Genomic DNA, 19,633 nt, shown 5'->3' with positions numbered 1-19,633 from the left:
TCCTGGACTTGCACAATTTCACAAGCTGTACTGTCTGGAGACAATACACATCTCTTTAACCTGTGTTGAATGCTCCCTCCACCCATATTGTCTGTGCATTTAAGACCTGGCTGGCTGTAGAGATTTGCATTCTAATCAGTATTCTGTACTTTGATTTCTGTGTCTGTGCCCTGTTTGAGAACAGAGACCACTCCATCTGACGAAGGAGCATTGCTCCGAAAGCTTATGGTATTTGCTACCAAATAAACCTGTTGGACTTTAACCTGGTGTTGTGAGACTTACTGAGCTCCCAGCGGAACAGCACCCACAAGTTCTTCCTCTTGCTATTTCCCACAGCTCCATCCCTCAAAACATCATAAATGGTCCACGTTTGTTATGGCAGAAATGAATAATTGATGGAGTTCAAAAGAACTGAACAGGAAACAATCCGCAGCCCCAACAAAGTCAATCAAATCAGTTGACTTGCATTGAACAGACATGGTTTAATGTAGGAGGGACCTACTTCGTTCCATTCACGGTCCACCACTCGGGAAATATTAGAAGCTCCATCAATTTCTTCCAGTTTCGCCGAGTCAAAATCCAACAATGCCTGGTCTGCCTCATTTCCTGTCATTGCATCCGTGTACAAAGCAGCAAACACCCTTTGTGTCTGGGAGAAAGGATTGCATGTTAACTATGAGATTTACCCGTGTGGTTGTAATGATATAAAAGCACCAATCATTCAAGATGGATTGGCTCAAAATGCTGTGGGTTCATTTGTTAAGACTAGGCACATAGGAACATTTATACAGCAATACAAAGCTTGAGAACACCAGAGCAGCCGAGTCAACTGCTATGTGCTCAGTTGAACATCAAAAGTGAGACTGATTGCAGCATGACATCATTGGAAAGAGGTTTGTCATGCTCTAATCCCTTAAAGGCACGTGAAAACATGACTATTTCTACAAGATATGGAAATCCAAAAAGGTGCCACTGTGGCACAGTGGTTATCATTCCTGCCCCACACTGCCAGGGGCCTGTGTTAAATCCCCGGCTTGGGTCACTGTCTGTGTGGAGTCTACACGTTCTCCCCGTGTCTGGGTTACCCGCGAGTGATACAGTTTCCTCCCACACTTCGAAAGGCTCCAAAGTTGTGTGTGATCAATTGATTGGCCATTATCAATTGACCCTGAGTATCCCGGTATGCGGATGTTGGGTGGATTAGCCGGGTCAATAAGTGGGATAATGGGGATAGGGCTGGGGTGGGATTGTTGTCAGTGCAGACTTGATGGGCCGAATGGCTTCCTTCTGCTGATAGCCCCAATGAAGTGTATGAACTGAAGACAGTGGGTGTACCGTGTGCAGTAATTGTACCTTTGCTTGGTCGGGATATAATTCTTCAGTTTCAATGCCGTGGTCTCACATGTATTGGAAGGCACGATACCGTAAGCTTCAAATGCACCTATGGGTCTTACATTCATCGGAGCAGTCAATGATGAGGAGGGGGGTGGAGAGGGAGGGAACACACCTCCCACTCTCTGCTCATTAAAGCCACTGGCAACCTGTCATCTTTGCCGGGCAGCCTTATTTAAACTAAGTGTGTTTCCGACTCCTTTTCTCCCAAGGGGGCCAGCAATACCTACCCCCACCCTGTCAAGCTGATGACCACTCCCACCCTGCGCCTTGGTAAAATTCAGCCCACGCACTATTGAGGTTCCATGCTTCACAAAACAACTCTCTTGCCCTTTATCATTGAACTTTGACCACAATACCTTTGACCACATGATTTCATTACATCGAGGTATTAAAAAGTCAAATTGTAAATCAGCTTTGATTATTTTATTTCCCCATCTGGACTTCTGAGAATCTGCTCGGCATCCAAAGCGTTCGATCAGAACATTGGCATTGGAAAATTCAGAAGCACCTGAATGTATATGTACCTTTATTAATATTCAAAATATAGATTTCTCTGTTCCCTGTCTGAATCCCTGAGACCCAATTGCCTGCTGCTGTGCTCAGTATCTCTGCCTGTTAGCTTCTCGAGGAACAGCACCCACAAGTTCTTCCTCTTGCTATTTCCCACAGCTCCATCCCTCAAAACATCAAAAATGGTCCAAGTTTGTTATGGCAGAAATGAATAATTGATGGAGTCCAAAAGAACTGAACAGGAAACAATCCGCAGCCCCAACAAAGTCAATCAAATCAGTTGACTTGCATTGAACAGACATGGTTTAATGTAGGAGGGACCTACTTCATTCCATTCACGGTCCACCACTCGGGAAATATTAGAAGCTCCACCAATTTCTTCCAGTTTCGCCGAGTCAAAATCCAACAATGCCTGGTCTGTCTCATTTCCCGATTCAGATACCATTGCATCCGTGTCCAAACCAGCAAACACCCTTTGTGTCTGGGAGAAAGGATTGCATGTTAACTATGAAATTTACCCATGTGGTTGTAATGATATAAAAGCACCAATCATTCAAGATGGATTGGGTAAAAATGTTGTGGGTTCATTCGTTAAAACTCGGCACATAGGAACATTTATACAGCAATACAAAGCTTGAGAACACCAGAGCAGCCGAGTCAACTGCTGTGTGCTCAGTTGAACATCAGAAGTGAGACTGATTGCAGCATGACATCATTGGAAAGAGGTTTGTCATGCTATAATCCCTTAAAGGCACGTGAAAACATGACTATTTCTACAAGATATGGAAAGCCAAAAAGGTGCCACTGTGGCACAGTGGTTATCATTCCTGCCCCACACTGCCAGGGGCCTGCATTAAATCCCCGGCTTGGGTCACTGTCTGTGTGGAGTCTGCACATTCTCCCCGTGTCTGGGTTACCCGCGAGTGATACAGTTTCCTCCCACACTTCGAAAGGCTCCAAAGTTGTGTGTGATCAATTGATTGGCCATTATCAATTGACCCTGAGTATCCCGGTATGCGGATGTTGGGGGGATTAGCCGGGTCAATAAGTGGGATAATGGGGATAGGGCTGGGGTGGGATTGTTGTCAGTGCAGATTGATGGGCCGAATGGCATCCTTCTGCTGATAGCCCCAATGAAGTGTATGAACTGAAGACAGTGGGTGTACCGTGTGCAGTAATTGTACCTTTGCTTGGTCGGGATATAATTCTTCAGTTTCAATGCCGTGGTCTCACATGTATTGGAAGGCACGATACGGTAAGCTTCAAATGCACCTATGGGTCTTACATTCATCGGAGCAGTCAATGATGAGGAGGGGGGTGGAGAGGGAGGGAACACACCTCCCACTCTCTGCTCATTAAAGCCACTGGCAACCTGTCATCTTTGCGGGGCAGCCTTATTTAAACTAACTGTGTTTCCGACTCCTTTTCTCCCAAGGGGGCCAGCAATACCTACCCCCACCCTGTCAAGCTGATGACCACTCCCACCCTGCGCCTTGGTAAAATTCAGCCCACGCACTATTGAGGTTCCATGCTTCACAAAACAACTCTCTTGCCCTTTATCATTGAACTTTGACCACAATACCTTTGACCACATGATTTCATTACATCGAGGTATTAAAAAGTCAAATTGTAAATCAGCTTTGATTATTTTATTTCCCCATCTGGACTTCTGAGAATCCGCTCGGCATCCAAATCGTTCGATCAGAACATTGGCATTGGAAAATTCAGAAGCACCTGAATGTATATGTACCTTTATTAATATTCAAAATATAGATTTCTCTGTTCCCTGTCTGAATCCCTGAGACCCAATTGCCTGCTGCTGTGCTCAGTATCTCTGCCTGTTAGCTTCTCGAGGAACAGCACCCACAAGTTCTTCCTCTTGCTATTTCCCACAGCTCCATCCCTCAAAACATCAAAAATGGTCCAAGTTTGTTATGGCAGAAATGAATAATTGATGGAGTCCAAAAGAACTGAACAGGAAACAATCCGCAGCCCCAACAAAGTCAATCAAATCAGTTGACTTGCATTGAACTGACATGGTTTAATGTAGGAGGGACCTACTTCATTCCATTCACGGTCCACCACTCGGGAAATATTAGAAGCTCCACCAATTTCTTCCAGTTTCGCCGAGTCAAAATGCAACAATGCCTGGTCTGTCTCATTTCCCGATTCAGATACCATTGCATCCGTGTCCAAACCAGCAAACACCCTTTGTGTCTGGGAGAAAGGATTGCATGTTAACTATGAAATTTACCCATGTGGTTGTAATGATATAAAAGCACCAATCATTCAAGATGGATTGGGTAAAAATGTTGTGGGTTCATTCGTTAAGACTCGGCACTCAGGAACATTTATACAGCAATACAAAGCTTGAGAACACCAGAGCAGCCGAGTCAACTGCTGTGTGCTCAGTTGAACATCAAAAGTGAGACTGATTGCAGCATGACATCATTGGAAAGAGGTTTGTCATGCTCTAATCCCTTAAAGGCACGTGAAAACATGACTATTTCTACAAGATATGGAAAGCCAAAAAGGTGCCACTGTGGCACAGTGGTTATCATTACTGCCCCACACTGCCAGGGGCCTGCGTTAAATCCCCGACTTGGGTCACTGTCTGTGTGGAGTCTGCACATTCTCCCCGTGTCTGGGTTACCCGCGAGTGATACAGTTTCCTCCCACACTTCGAAAGGCTCCAAAGTTGTGTGTGATCAATTGATTGGCCATTATCAATTGACCCTGAGTATCCCGGTATGCGGATGTTGGGGGGATTAGCCGGGTCAATAAGTGGGATAATGGGGATAGGGCTGGGGTGGGATTGTTGTCAGTGCAGACTTGATGGCCCGAATGGCTTTCTTCTGCTGATAGCCCCAATGAAGTGTATGAACTGAAGACAGTGGGTGTACCGTGTGCAGTAATTGTACCTTTGCTTGGTCGGGATATAATTCTTCAGTTTCAATGCCGTGGTCTCACATGTATTGGAAGGCACGATACGGTAAGCTTCAAATGCACCTATGGGTCTTACATTCATTGGAGCAGTCAATGATGAGGAGGGGGGTGGAGAGGGAGGGAACACACCTCCCACTCTCTGCTCATTAAAGCCACTGGCAACCTGTCATCTTTGCGGGGCAGCCTTATTTAAACTAACTGTGTTTCCGACTCCTTTTCTCCCAAGGGGGCCAGCAATACCTACCCCCACCCTGTCAAGCTGATGACCACTCCCACCCTGCGCCTTGGTAAAATTCAGCCCACGCACTATTGAGGTTGCATGCTTCACAAAACAACTCTCTTGCCCTTTATCATTGAACTTTGACCACAATACCTTTGACCACATGATTTCATTACATCGAGGTATTAAAAAGTCAAATTGTAAATCAGCTTTGATTATTTTATTTCCCCATCTGGACTTCTGAGAATCCGCTCGGCATCCAAAGCGTTCGATCAGAACATTGGCATTGGAAAATTCAGAAGCACCTGAATGTATATGTACCTTTATTAATATTCAAAATATAGATTTCTCTGTTCCCTGTCTGAATCCCTGAGACCCAATTGCCTGCTGCTGTGCTCAGTATCTCTGCCTGTTAGCTTCTCGAGGAACAGCACCCACAAGTTCTTCCTCTTGCTATTTCCCACAGCTCCATCCCTCAAAACATCAAAAATGGTCCAAGTTTGTTATGGCAGAAATGAATAATTGATGGAGTCCAAAAGAACTGAACAGGAAACAATCCGCAGCCCCAACAAAGTCAATCAAATCAGTTGACTTGCATTGAACTGACATGGTTTAATGTAGGAGGGACCTACTTCATTCCATTCACGGTCCACCACTCGGGAAATATTAGAAGCTCCACCAATTTCTTCCAGTTTCGCCGAGTCAAAATGCAACAATGCCTGGTCTGTCTCATTTCCCGATTCAGATACCATTGCATCCGTGTCCAAACCAGCAAACACCCTTTGTGTCTGGGAGAAAGGATTGCATGTTAACTATGAAATTTACCCATGTGGTTGTAATGATATAAAAGCACCAATCATTCAAGATGGATTGGGTAAAAATGTTGTGGGTTCATTCGTTAAGACTCGGCACTCAGGAACATTTATACAGCAATACAAAGCTTGAGAACACCAGAGCAGCCGAGTCAACTGCTGTGTGCTCAGTTGAACATCAAAAGTGAGACTGATTGCAGCATGACATCATTGGAAAGAGGTTTGTCATGCTCTAATCCCTTAAAGGCACGTGAAAACATGACTATTTCTACAAGATATGGAAAGCCAAAAAGGTGCCACTGTGGCACAGTGGTTATCATTACTGCCCCACACTGCCAGGGGCCTGCGTTAAATCCCCGACTTGGGTCACTGTCTGTGTGGAGTCTGCACATTCTCCCCGTGTCTGGGTTACCCGCGAGTGATACAGTTTCCTCCCACACTTCGAAAGGCTCCAAAGTTGTGTGTGATCAATTGATTGGCCATTATCAATTGACCCTGAGTATCCCGGTATGCGGATGTTGGGGGGATTAGCCGGGTCAATAAGTGGGATAATGGGGATAGGGCTGGGGTGGGATTGTTGTCAGTGCAGACTTGATGGCCCGAATGGCTTTCTTCTGCTGATAGCCCCAATGAAGTGTATGAACTGAAGACAGTGGGTGTACCGTGTGCAGTAATTGTACCTTTGCTTGGTCGGGATATAATTCTTCAGTTTCAATGCCGTGGTCTCACATGTATTGGAAGGCACGATACGGTAAGCTTCAAATGCACCTATGGGTCTTACATTCATCGGAGCAGTCAATGATGAGGAGGGGGGTGGAGAGGGAGGGAACACACCTCCCACTCTCTGCTCATTAAAGCCACTGGCAACCTGTCATCTTTGCCGGGCAGCCTTATTTAAACTAAGTGTGTTTCCGACTCCTTTTCTCCCAAGGGGGCCAGCAATACCTACCCCCACCCTGTCAAGCTGATGACCACTCCCACCCTGCGCCTTGGTAAAATTCAGCCCACGCACTATTGAGGTTGCATGCTTCACAAAACAACTCTCTTGCCCTTTATCATTGAACTTTGACCACAATACCTTTGACCACATGATTTCATTACATCGAGGTATTAAAAAGTCAAATTGTAAATCAGCTTTGATTATTTTATTTCCCCATCTGGACTTCCGAGAATCTGCTCGGCATCCAAAGCGTTCGATCAGAACATTGGCATTGGAAAATTCAGAAGCACCTGAATGTATATGTACCTTTATTAATATTCAAAATATAGATTTCTCTGTTCCCTGTCTGAATCCCTGAGACCCAATTGCCTGCTGTTGTGCTCAGTATCTCTGCCTGTTAGCTTCTCGAGGAACAGCACCCACAAGTTCTTCCTCTTGCTATTTCCCACAGCTCCATCCCTCAAAACATCAAAAATGGTCCAACTTTGTTATGGCAGAAATGAATAATTGATGGTGTCCAAAAGGACTGAACAGGAAACAATCCGCAGCCCCAACAAAGTCAATCACATCAGTTGACTTGCATTGAACAGACATGGTTTAATGTAGTAGGGACCTACTTCATTCCATTCACGGTCCACCACTCGGGAAATATTAGAAGCTCCACCAATTTCTTCCAGTTTCGCCGAGTCAAAATCCAACAATGCCTGGTCTGTCTCATTTCCCGATTCAGATACCATTGCATCCGTGTCCAAACCAGCAAACACCCTTTGAGTCTGGGAGAAAGGATTGCATGTTAACTATGAAATTTACCCATGTGGTTGTAATGATATAAAAGCACCAATCATTCAAGATGGATTGGGTAAAAATGTTGTGGGTTCATTCGTTAAGACTCGGCACATAGGAACATTTATACAGCAATACAAAGCTTGAGAACACCAGAGCAGCCGAGTCAACTGCTGTGTGCTCAGTTGAACATCAAACGTGAAACTGATTGCAGCATGACATCACTGGAAAGTGGTTTGTCATGCTATAATCCCTTAAAGGCATGTGAAAACATGACTATTTCTACAAGATATGGAAAGCCAAAAAGGTGCCACTGTGGCACAGTGGTTATCATTACTGCCCCACACTGCCAGGGGCCTGCGTTAAATCCCCGGCATGGGTCACTGTCTGTGTGGAGTCTGCACGTTTTCCCCGTGTCTGGGTTACCCGCGAGTGATACAGTTTCCTCCCACACTTCGAAAGGCTCCAAATTTGTGTGTGATAAATTGATTGGCCATGCTCAATTGACCCTGAGTATCCCGGTATGCGGATGTTGGGGGGATTAGCCGGGTCAATAAGTGGGATAATGGGGATAGGGCTGGAGTGGGATTGTACTCAGTGCTGACTTGATGGGCCGAATGGCTTCCTTCAGCTGATAGTCCCATTGAAGTGTATGAACTGAAGACAGTCGGTGTACAGTGTGTAGTAATTGTACTTTGCTTGGTCGGGATGTAATTCTTCAGTATCAATGCCGTGGTCTCACATGTATTGGAAGGCACGATACGGTAAGCTTCAAATGCACCCATGGGTCTTACATTCATCGGAGCAGTCAATGATGAGGAGGGGGGTGGAGAGGGAGGGAACACACCTCCCACTCTCTGCTCATTAAAGCCATTGGCAACCTGTCATCTTTGCCGGGCAGCCTTATTTAAACTAAGTGTGTTTCCGACTCCTTTTTTCCCAAGGGGGCAAGCAATTCTCATCCCCACACTGTCAAGCTGATGTCCACTCCCACCCTGCGCCTTGGTAAAATTCAGCCCACGCACTATTGAGGTTCCATGCTTCACAAAACAACTCTCTTGCCCTTTATCATTGAACTTTGACCACAATACCTTTGACCATGTGATTTCATTGCATCGAGGTATTAAAAAGTCAAATTGCAAATCAGCTTTGATTATTTTATTTCCCCATCTGGACTTCTGAGAATCAGCCAGGCATCCAAAGCGTTCGAACAGATCATTGGCATTGGAAAATTCAGATGCACCTTGTGGTGAACCATAGTTGGTTACCACTATGAGTTCTGAACCATAGATGGTCAGCACTATGGGTACTTGTAGATATGTTACTGTTGTCTCTATTGGGGTTAGGGTTGGGGTGTTCTACCTGGTGAACATGTTCTGTGGTACACTCCAGTTGGCTCCGCCTACCTGGAGGAGTATAAATGTCACTGCACTGCCTGGTGACTCTTTAGTCTGGGATTGTATTGTATATAGTATGCTCCATTCTTGTTAGTAATAAAAGCCTTTATTTCCCGGGTACGATCTAGCCTCCCGAGTGATTTAATCGCGCATCAATTTAATTCCTAACAATTTTTGGTAAAAAAAAACCATGGAGCAAATGTTGAAACCCGATCGGCTTACCTTAGATCCACGTGCAGCGGGAGCGTCGAACACTTTCGACCATTGGTTAAAGTGTTTTCAAGACTACATCGATGCCTCAACAGCCATTCAAAACGACGCCGATAGACTGCGGGTCCTCCACGCAAGGGTAAGCGACACTGTATACTCATCAATCCGCGATGCCCAAGACTACAAAGGGGCCTTCGAACTACTTAAGAAACTGTACAACAAACCGCCAAACGAGATCCATGCTCAACACCTTCTAGCCACTCGACGGCGGCAGCCCGGCGAAACGACTGGACTGTACCTGCGTGAACTTCAGCAGCTAGCCAGAGCCTGCAACTGCAAGCCAGTGTCGGCGGCCCAGTATACTAACGACTTGATCCGAGATGCGTTACGTGGCGGGAATCGGCTCATCGTATATTCGCCTGCGGCTGCTAGAGCAAGGTAACCTAGACCTAGCTAAGACGGTGGAATTGGCTGACGTGGTGGAAACGGCCTCCAGAAGTCGAGAAACTTACCCCACCAACCACGTGGGAACATCGTGGCAAGTACAGCCACCGGCTCAACGCTACCCAGCTACTCCGAAAAACTGCGTGATTGTGCTTTCAACCTCGGACCTGACGACGGCGGCAGCTCCAGGAGGCCCGCAGTGCTATTTCTGTGGATTGGCGAAACACCCTCGGCAGCGATGTCCAGCCAGAACGGTGTTTTGCTCCGTGTGTGGGAAGAAAGGGCATTATGCCAAAGTCTGCAGGACTAAACCACCCTCCAAGCTTAGCAGCGCGGCGTGTGATTCTCCAGAGCCTGTCTCATTGTCTCCAGCTTCTTCGAGGTCTTCCACCACGTGCGATTCCAGAGCGCCGCCATTCCTGACGACGAAGACGCAAGACACGCGCGACTTGCAGGGGCCGCCCACTTTTAGCGCCACCAAGCACGTGCGATCCATGGGTGCAGCCATTTTGGTCGGCACCGACCGCAGACGACCAGCAGGGGTCATCATCATCAACCATCTCAGCTGCCTGCAGTTGCACTCAAGACCCAACGGTGGCGTCAATCATCCTGGACCAGGCCAAGCCTCACAGACTCGACAAGTCCATGATGGGCATAGAGGTAAATGGACGCCTAATTCATTGTTTGTTTGACAGCGGGAGCATGGACAGTTTCATTCATCCTGACACCGTGAAGCGGTGCGGTCTCCGAGTACGGACTGTCAGACAGACAATTTCGATGGCGTCGAGGTCCCGGTCTGTTACCGAGCTTGGGAGCTGCGTGGTCAAACTAACGGTGCGGGGCACAGTTTACGAGAACTTCAGGCTCCTCGTGTTACCGCACCTTTGCGCTCCAATACTCCTGGGACTAGACTTTATGGTCCACCTGAGGAGTGTAACCCTGCAGTACGATGGGCCACTCCCTCCACTTTCAGTGGGAGAACAGCAGCCTCCAAATTGCCCAGCGCGCTCCACGTGTAGCCTCTCGACACTCAGAATCACCCCACCATCTTTATTCGAGAATCTCGTGCCAGGCTGCAAGCTCATCACAACTAAGAGCAGGCGTTACAGAGCTGAGGATCGGATCTTTATTCGATCTGAAGTTCAGCGGCTCCTCAGGGAAGGGATCATTCAACCTAGCAATAGTCCATGGAGAGCACAAGTCGTGGTGGTTAAAACTGGAGACAAACCCCGGATGGTCAGAGACTATAGTCAGACCATTAATAGATACACGCAGCTGGACGCGTATCCTCTCCCGCGCATATCTGACATGGTCAACCAGATTGCGCAGTACCGGGTGTTCTCCACCATTGACTTGAAGTCAGCTTACTACCAGCTCCCCATTCGCCCAGAGGACCGAAAATATACGGCCTTTGAGGCAGATGGTCGTCTTTACCACTTTTTAAGGGTTCCCTTTGGCGTCACGAATCGGGTCTCGGTCTTCCAGCGTGCAATGGACCGAATGGTGGACCAGAACGGGCTGCGGGCTACCTTCCCCTACCTGGACAACGTCACTATCTGCGGCCATGACCAGCAGGACCACGATGCCAATCTCCTTAGATTTTTACGCACTGTGTCTCGCCTGAATCTGACCTACAACAGGGAGAAGTGTGTATTTAGCAAGCGCCGCCTAGCAATTCTCGGATACGTGGTGGAAAACGGGGTCCTTGGCCCTGATCCAGACCGTATGCGTCCCCTCCTTGAACTCCCCCTACCCACTAGTATAAAGCTCTGAGAAGATGCTTAGGTTTCTTTTCATACGATGCACGGTGGGTTCCCAATTATGCGGACAAAGCCCGTCCGCTCATCAAGTCTACCTCCTTTCCCCTAGCAGCAGAGGCTCGCTTAGCCTTTGAAGGGATAAAAGCTGACATCGCGAAAGCCACGATGCACGCTGTCGATGAGTCCATCCCCTTTCAGGTGGAGAGTGATGCATCTTTTTTTTTCCCTGGCCGCCACACTTAGCCAGGCGGGCAGGCCCGTCGCCTTTTTCTCTCGCACCCTTCAAGGCCCTGAAATTCGGCACTCCGCGGTGGAAAAAGAGGCTCAGGCCATTGTGGAGGCCGTCCGGCATTGGCGCCATTACTTGGCAGGAAAACGATTCACCCTGCTCACGGACCAGCGGTCCGTGGCATTCATGTTCAACAACACGTTAAGGGGTAAGATCAAAAATGATAAAATCTTGAGGTGGAGAATCGAACTCTCCACCTACAACTATGATATCATGTACCGTCCGGGGAAGCTCAATGAGCCCTCAGACGCCCTGTCGCGAGGAACATGTGCAAGTGTGCAGGAGGACCGGCTATAGGCCCTCCACAATGATCTCTGCCATCCGGGGATCACTCGGCTCTTCCATTTCGTAAAGGCCCGGAATCTACCCTACTCAGTGGATGATGTCAGGTCAATAACCCGAAGCTGCCAGGTATGTGCTGAATGCAAACCGCACTTCTACCGACCTGACAGGGCACACCTCATTAAGGCCACCCGCCCTTTTGAAAGACTGAGTGTGGACTTCAAGAGCCCCCTTCCTTCGACAGATCGGAACGTGTACTTCCTCAACGTGATTGACGAGTACTCACGATTCCCTTTTACCATTCCCTGTTCAGACATGACCGCTGTCACGGTTATCAAAGCATTACAGGATCTTTTCACCCTGTTCGGTTACCCCAGCTATATCCACAGTGATAGGGGCTCGTCATTTATGAGTGACGACTTGAGGCAATATCTGCTCTCAAAAGGGATTGCCTCAAGTAGAACTACGAGTTACAACCCCAGGGGTAACGGGCAGGTTGAAAGAGAAAATGCTACAGTCTGGAAGGCTGTCTTACTGGCGTTGAGGTCTAAGGGTCTTCCAGTCTCCCTTTGGCAAGAGGAACTTTCTGATGCGCTCCATTCCATCCGGTCCCTCCTGTGTACGGCAACCAATGCTACTCCATATGAGAGGATGTTTTCCTTCCCTCGGAAGTCTTCCTCTGGGACCTCATTGCCGTCTTGGTTGACGTACTCAGGACCTGTCCTCCTGCGGCAGCATGTTAGGACCCGCAAGTCCAACCCTTTGGTTGAACAGGTCCATCACCTCCATGCCAACCCTCAATATGCCTATGTGGCATATCCTGAGGGGCGAGAGGACACGGTCTCTATGAGAGATCTGGCGCCTGCAGGGGACTTGGAAACCCCAGTCGCTCCCACACCCCTAGTTAGGGACTCCTTGACTTTTATTTCCCCTCCTGATACGGCGCGGGCAGTATCGGGACCACCACTTAATCCTCTTACTCCCGTGTACAGCTTGCCTGAGTCCAGGAAATTGTCGCCACCTCGAGGCGTGCTCGAGTCCAGCAGATTGTCGCCACCTCATGGTCCACCTGTCCGTGAGGAACTGGAGGAGTCACTGGACACCGCCTTGGAGAGAGGGTCATCACGGTTACCAGAACCGGCGTTACCGCCAGTGTTGAGGAGGTCGCAGAGACGGTGCGGTCCTCCAATACGACTGAACTTGTGAATATATGGACAGTTCGTTCTGTTTTTTGCCCCGCCGGCCTTTGTTTAAAAGGAGGGGTGAATGTGGTGAACCATAGTTGGTTACCACTATGAGTACTGAACCATAGATGGTCAGCACTATGGGTACTTGGAGATATGTTACTGTTGTCACTGTTGGGGTTAGGGTTGGGGTGTTCTACCTGTTGATATTGTTCTGTGGTACACGCCAGTTGGCTCCGCCTACCTGGAGGAGTATAAAGGTCACTGCACAGCCTGGTGACACTTTAGTCTGGGAATGTATTGTATATAGTATGCTCCATTCTTGTTAGTAATAAAAGCCTTTATTTCCCGGGTACGATCTAGCCTCCCTAGTGATTTAATCGCGCATCAAACCTGAAAGTATATCTACCTTTATTAATATTCAAAACATATGTTTCTCTGTTCCCTGACTGAATCACTGAGACCCAATTGCCTGCTGCTGTGCTCAGTATCTCTGCCTATTAGCTGCTAGAGGAACAGCACCCACAAGTTCTTCCTCTTGCTATTTCCCACAGCTCCATCCCTCAAAACATCATAAATGGTCCAAGTTTGTAATGGCAGAAATGAATAATTGAAGGAGTCCAAAAGAACTGAACAGGAAACAATCCGCAGCCCCAACAAAGTCAATCAAATCAGTTGACTTGCATTGAACAGACATGGTTTAATGTAGTAGGGACCTACCTCGTTCGATTCAAGCAGGTCCACCACTCGGGAAATATTAGAAGCTCCATCAATTTCTTCCAGTTTCTCCAATTCAAAATCCAACAATGCCTGGTCTGTCTCATTTCCCGGTTCAGATGTCATTGCATCCGTGAACAAACCAGCAAACACCCTTTGTGTCTGGGAGAAAGGATTGCATGTTAACTATGTGACTTACCCGTGTGATTGTAATGATATAAAAGCACCAATCATTCAAGATGGATTGGGTAAAAATGTTGTTTCATTCGTTAAGACGAGGCACATAGGAACATTTATACAGCAGTACAAAGCTTGAGAACACCAGAGCAGCCGAGTCAACTGCTGTGTGCTCAGTTGAACATCAAAAGTGAAACTGATTGCAGCATGACATCATTGTAGAGAAGTTTGTCATGCTATAATCCCTTAAAGGCACGTTACAACATGACTATTTCTACAAGATATGGAAAGCCAAAAAGGTGCCACAGTGGCACAGTGGTTATCATTACTGCCCCCACAGTGCCAGGGACCTGTGTTCGATTCCCGGGTTGGGTCACCCTCTGTGTGGTGTCTGCACGTTCTCCCGTGTCTGTGTGGCTTTCTCCCGGGCGCTCCACTTTCTTCCCACACTTCGAAAGACTCCAGAGATGCGTGTGATAGGTTGACTGGCCATGCTAAATTGACCATTAGTGCAATGGTATGCGGAGGTTGGGGGGATTAGTGGGGTCAATAAGTGGGGTGATGGCAATACGACCTGTTTAGCATTCTTGTCAGTGCAAACCTCATGGTCCGAATGGCTTCCTTCTGCTGACAGCCCCAATGAAGTGTATGAACTGAAGACAGTTGTTGTACAGTGTGCAGTAAGTGTACTTTTGCTTGGTAGGGGTATGATTCTTCAGTTTCAATGCTGTGGTCTCGCATGCATTGTAAGACACGGTACAGTAAGCCTGAGTTGCACCCATAATTCCTATATTCATCGGAGCAGTCAATGATGAGGAGGGAGGTGGAGAGGGAAGGAACAACCTCCCACTCTCTGTTCATTAAAGCCACTGGCAACCTGTCATCAATGCCGGGCAGCGTTTTTTTAACTCAGTGGGTTTCGAATTACGTTTCTCCCAAGGGGGCAAGCAATATTCATTCCCACCCCGTCCAGCTGACGTTTGGGTGGGAGGTCAAAAAGTAGGTGACAGAGGTGGGTTTTGATGGGCAACTTAAAGGAGAAAAGAGAGGTAGACAACCAGCAAGGTTTGGGGAGAGAATTCCAGGATGCCGGGCCTGGCAACTGAAGACATGGCCATCAAGATTTAATCAAATAAAATTGGGAATGTGCAACAGTCCAGGATTGGATGTGGCATCCATCTAGGAGGGTTGTGGAGCATGGGGAGATTACAGAGATAGGGAGGGGCCAGACTCTGAAGGGATTTGAAAGCAAAGGTGAGCTTTTAATCTTGAGACATTACTTCAGCAGGAGCCAAAGCAGATTGGGAAGTAGATCAGCGAGCACTGGGCTGATGGTTGAACGCAAGATGGTACAAGTTAGGATAGAGGCAGAAGCGATTTGGATAACACCCATTATACAGAAGGTAAAATGAACATGGCTGACCAGGAGAGTATTTCAACAGCGAAGACTTGAGGCAGCAAAGGTATGAACGAGGGTTTCAGCAGCAGATGAAATGAGGCAGGGGTGGAGTCAGGCCAGGTGGAAAGAGGCAGTCTCAATAAGAGCGGATATGTGCTCAAAACCTCGATTAAGGATACGAGTAGTCTGCTTCAGCCTCAGCCGGCTACGAGGGAGGGGATGGAGTTAGTAGCTGGAGAACAGAGTCTTTAAACTGCCAGACTGAGGACAATGGCTGGGACTTTCCAGCCTCTCTGTGGCAGGACCCACCATGGGATGAATGTGGCAAGACCGGAAGATCCCGATGATGGGCGGGGCTGGAAAATCATGGCCAATGGCTTTGATCTTCCCAATATTTAATTGGAGGGAAATGCCATCATTTGTGCCTTACAAATTTCAATCAAAGAAATGGCCGACAACTGGCACATCATTGGTTAGTGTTAAATATCTAAATCACCATGGGAGGACATTTTGTTTTTCGATGGAGGCGCTTACTGAACAACATTAACAGGTTGAGGTGGTCATAGTTCAGATTGAAATGTTCAAAACAATATCATGCTCCTTCAGTACTTTGCTAAAGTATCAGTCTAGATTCCTACCAGATTAGCGTAACTCTTCCCATAGGCCAGCTTCCATGTTTCCCATTGCTCATCAATGATTGGCTTCGTCGCGGCCATGGAGATAACAGTCAGGATGTGCACCACAAAGAGAAAATATGCCATGGTGAAAGGTTGAGCCCGTCAAACCTGTCGCAGGGCTGGTTTGCTTTGTGAGAAGCTGTGGGCAATAAAATCAGAAGCACATTGAGAGGTAAGTGTCTAAACTCACAGTCCTTTCCTCATTATTAAGAGCCCCTGTTTTTTCTTATTGGTACCTTTGGGACTTCAATTCTAATAATAAAGCTAATTCAAATTCAGTCCAATCATGGTCCCCATGTGAGGGGCAAACCAGATCCAAGCTGACAAGGCAAGACATTGCATCCCAGCTTGGGCTCCACCAAACAAGATCCAAGCTGACAGGATGAGGCATTGCACCCCCTCCTGGGCTTGATCTGACGCTTCATCTGAGCCAAAAGGCAAGATGGCTTTGTGAAATTGCATCAGGTAAAGACTCGGTTTAACCTCATTGGCTACCCTGATCGCTGACTCTATCGAGCTTCGGCAAACCACTGCCACAGTTGTCAGCACACCCCCAACAATGGGCTAGCCACGTCCCCTGCCTGATCAGAGTCCCTCTTAACAATCTATATTCTTGATATGATCTTGTCATTGTTATCTCTGGAATTCAACTCTTTTACCAGCACATGACTGCAACCAACCTCAAGGCTTTATGTATTTGAGACAGTTTCCCACAGGGGAAGGTCCCAATCCCTACAAGGAGGAGCTGAATACCTATGCATTGCATCTCTCCTTAACTACGGGGAGAACGGCAGGTGAATTAGATAGCCCCGACTGTCGACATTTTCTGAAGGGGATCACAGAAGGTAGAGGATCTGAGGTCATCCCCTTCAGCCAGCGGGTGGTGAGTCTATGGAATTCATTGCCACAGAAAGCTGTGGAGGCCAGGTCATTGAGTATATTTAAGAGACGGCTAGGTTCTTGATTGGTCAAGGGATCAAAGGTTGTGGGGAAAAGGTGGGAGAATGGTGTTGAGAAACATAACAGCCATGATTGAATGGCGGAGCAGGCTTGACGGGCTGAATGATCTAATTCTGCTCCTACACCTTATGGTCTTATTTAGCTTTTAATTGCTTCAATCAACAACTGTCAAGAAAAAGCCCCAATTCATTCAGATGAAGAGCGAATAAGCCTGTGAAATTTACAATGCTTCTTCCCGTTCTGCACATGAAAATGATCAAGTCCCACATTCCCAAACATGTCCTCACCTTGGATCACAGTTACAGGGAGTGTAAAGTTCCCAGGCTGTTGTAGAATCTGAAGATAGACTTGGGGTGGAGCGGAACTGCCTTTAGCTTCAGATTTGACTTACTCAAAGTTCCCAGTCAGGCAATACATTGATCCCAAAAACCAACGATTACCACTACATTTGCCATGACAATAAAGTTTTAAAGTTTATTTATTTGCCAGTGTCACAAGTGGGCTTACATTTACACTGCAATGGAGTTACTGCCAATCAATCACATTAGTTTGAATAAAAGTTAGATTTTACTCACCTCTCAAGGATACCTCCGGTTCTTAAGCGACACAAACAATCTGAGACCAGGTTGTGTTGTACTGGAGTTTGATTTGAGGTTTATATACCCTCAGAAGAAGCAAGATGAACTCATTGCCTCACAAATTCCATCAATTAGTGCACGGGGCCTGAAGCATTCTCTTTGTTCAGTTTGATTGAAAATAATTTGCCACCTGCATGTTCCAACCACCAATCATCCAAACTACTCACAAATACTTCACGCGATCTTAATAACATGGTCTCAAAAGATAATTAGATGATGTAAATCTTATTTTCATGATGCATGTTGCTGGTTCCTTGGTGAGAACCCCAATTTGCTCCTGAGGATTCTTGGCTTTGCATTTCTTCATGGTGCTTACATGCCTCAGGAATGCATCCTTGGCAATTATCCAATTTCCTCTGCCTTCGACATTGAGATTTTCCAGCTGACTCGTGCGTACAGATTCTATGATCACTGGAGGGCTGATAATGCAATCACAGGCATTCGGGGCATCTCTGGCAGCATGGCGGTACAGTGGTTAGCACTGCTGCCTCGCAGCGCCAGGGACACGGGTTTGATTCCCGGAGTGGGTCACTGTCTGTGCGGAGTCTTCATGTTCTCTCCGTGTCTGCATGGGCTTCCTCCGGGTACTCCGGTTTCCTTCCACAGTATGAAAGACGTGCTGGTGAGGTACATCAGCCATGCTAAATTCTCCCTCTGTGTACCCGAACACGTGCCGGAGTGTGGTGACCAGGGGATTTTCACAGTAACTTCAATGTAAGCCTACTTGTGACAGTAATAAATAAACTTAATCTCTGCACCAGGGCTGCAATATCAGCTGTGTGTGTGTGTGTATGTGTGGGTGTCAGTTCATTTCTAGTGATCGGCATCTTCTTTTACAACTTCTTTCTCATTTTGCGAAATAAAACCTGCACCAAAGCCTTTTGCAATGTCATGAGAACAAGGACAATTCTCAGCTCAGATCTGTGTACATTCCAGGGACTCTCTGAGTTCTGAAATTGTCTGTGTATTGGTATCTGGAGACAGGACAATCTGCAGTCAGGACAAATTGGAGTGCTGCACTCTTCGAGCTGCTGCCTATCTGTTGAATTGTTAAACTGAGACCCCTTCTGTCATTGCAAATGAAGATAAAAAAAGTCCATGGGTCTATCTTGTAAACACAGTAAGAAGTCTCACAACACCAGGTTAAAGTCCAACAGGTTTATTTGGTAACACAAGCCACAAGCTTTCGGAGCTCTGCTCCTTCATCAGGTGAGTGGGAGTTGTGTTCACAAACGGCATATTTCGACACAAACTCAATTTACAAGATAATGTTTGGAATGTGAGTCTTTACAGGTAATCAAGTCTTAAAGGTACAGGCAATGTGAGTGGAGAGAGGGTTAACCCTCTATCCACTCACATTGTCTGTACCTTTAAGAACCTTTTCACTGTCCACTGTGCCACCAATCTTGGTATCATCTGCAAACTTACAAACCATGCCGATTAAATTCTCATCCAAATCATTCGTATAAATGACAAATAACAGCGGAACCAGCACCAATCCCTGAGGCACACTGCAGGTCACAGGCCTCCAGTTTGAAAAACAACCCTCTGCATCCCTCCTCTGTCTTCTGTCATCAAGATGTGGAGATGCCGGCGTTGGACTGGGGTAAGCACAGTAAGAAGTCTCACAACACCAGGTTAAAGTCCAACAGGTTTATTTGGTAGCAAACACCATAAGCTTTCGGAGATTGCTGCTCCTTCATCAGATGGAGTGGTCTCTGTTCTCCAACAGTGCACAGACACAGAAATCAAGTTACAGAATACTAATTAGAATGCAAATCTCTACAGCCAGCCAGGTCTTAAAAGGTACAGATAATGTGGTTGGAGGGAACATTAAACACAGGTTAAAGTGATGCGTATTGTCTCCAGACAGAACAGCTGGTGAGATTATGC

The sequence above is a fragment of the Mustelus asterias genome, chromosome 26 (assembly GCF_964213995.1).
Source record: "Mustelus asterias chromosome 26, sMusAst1.hap1.1, whole genome shotgun sequence".
Lineage (NCBI taxonomy): Eukaryota > Metazoa > Chordata > Chondrichthyes > Carcharhiniformes > Triakidae > Mustelus > Mustelus asterias.
Note: the sequence above shows the minus strand (reverse complement) of the source record.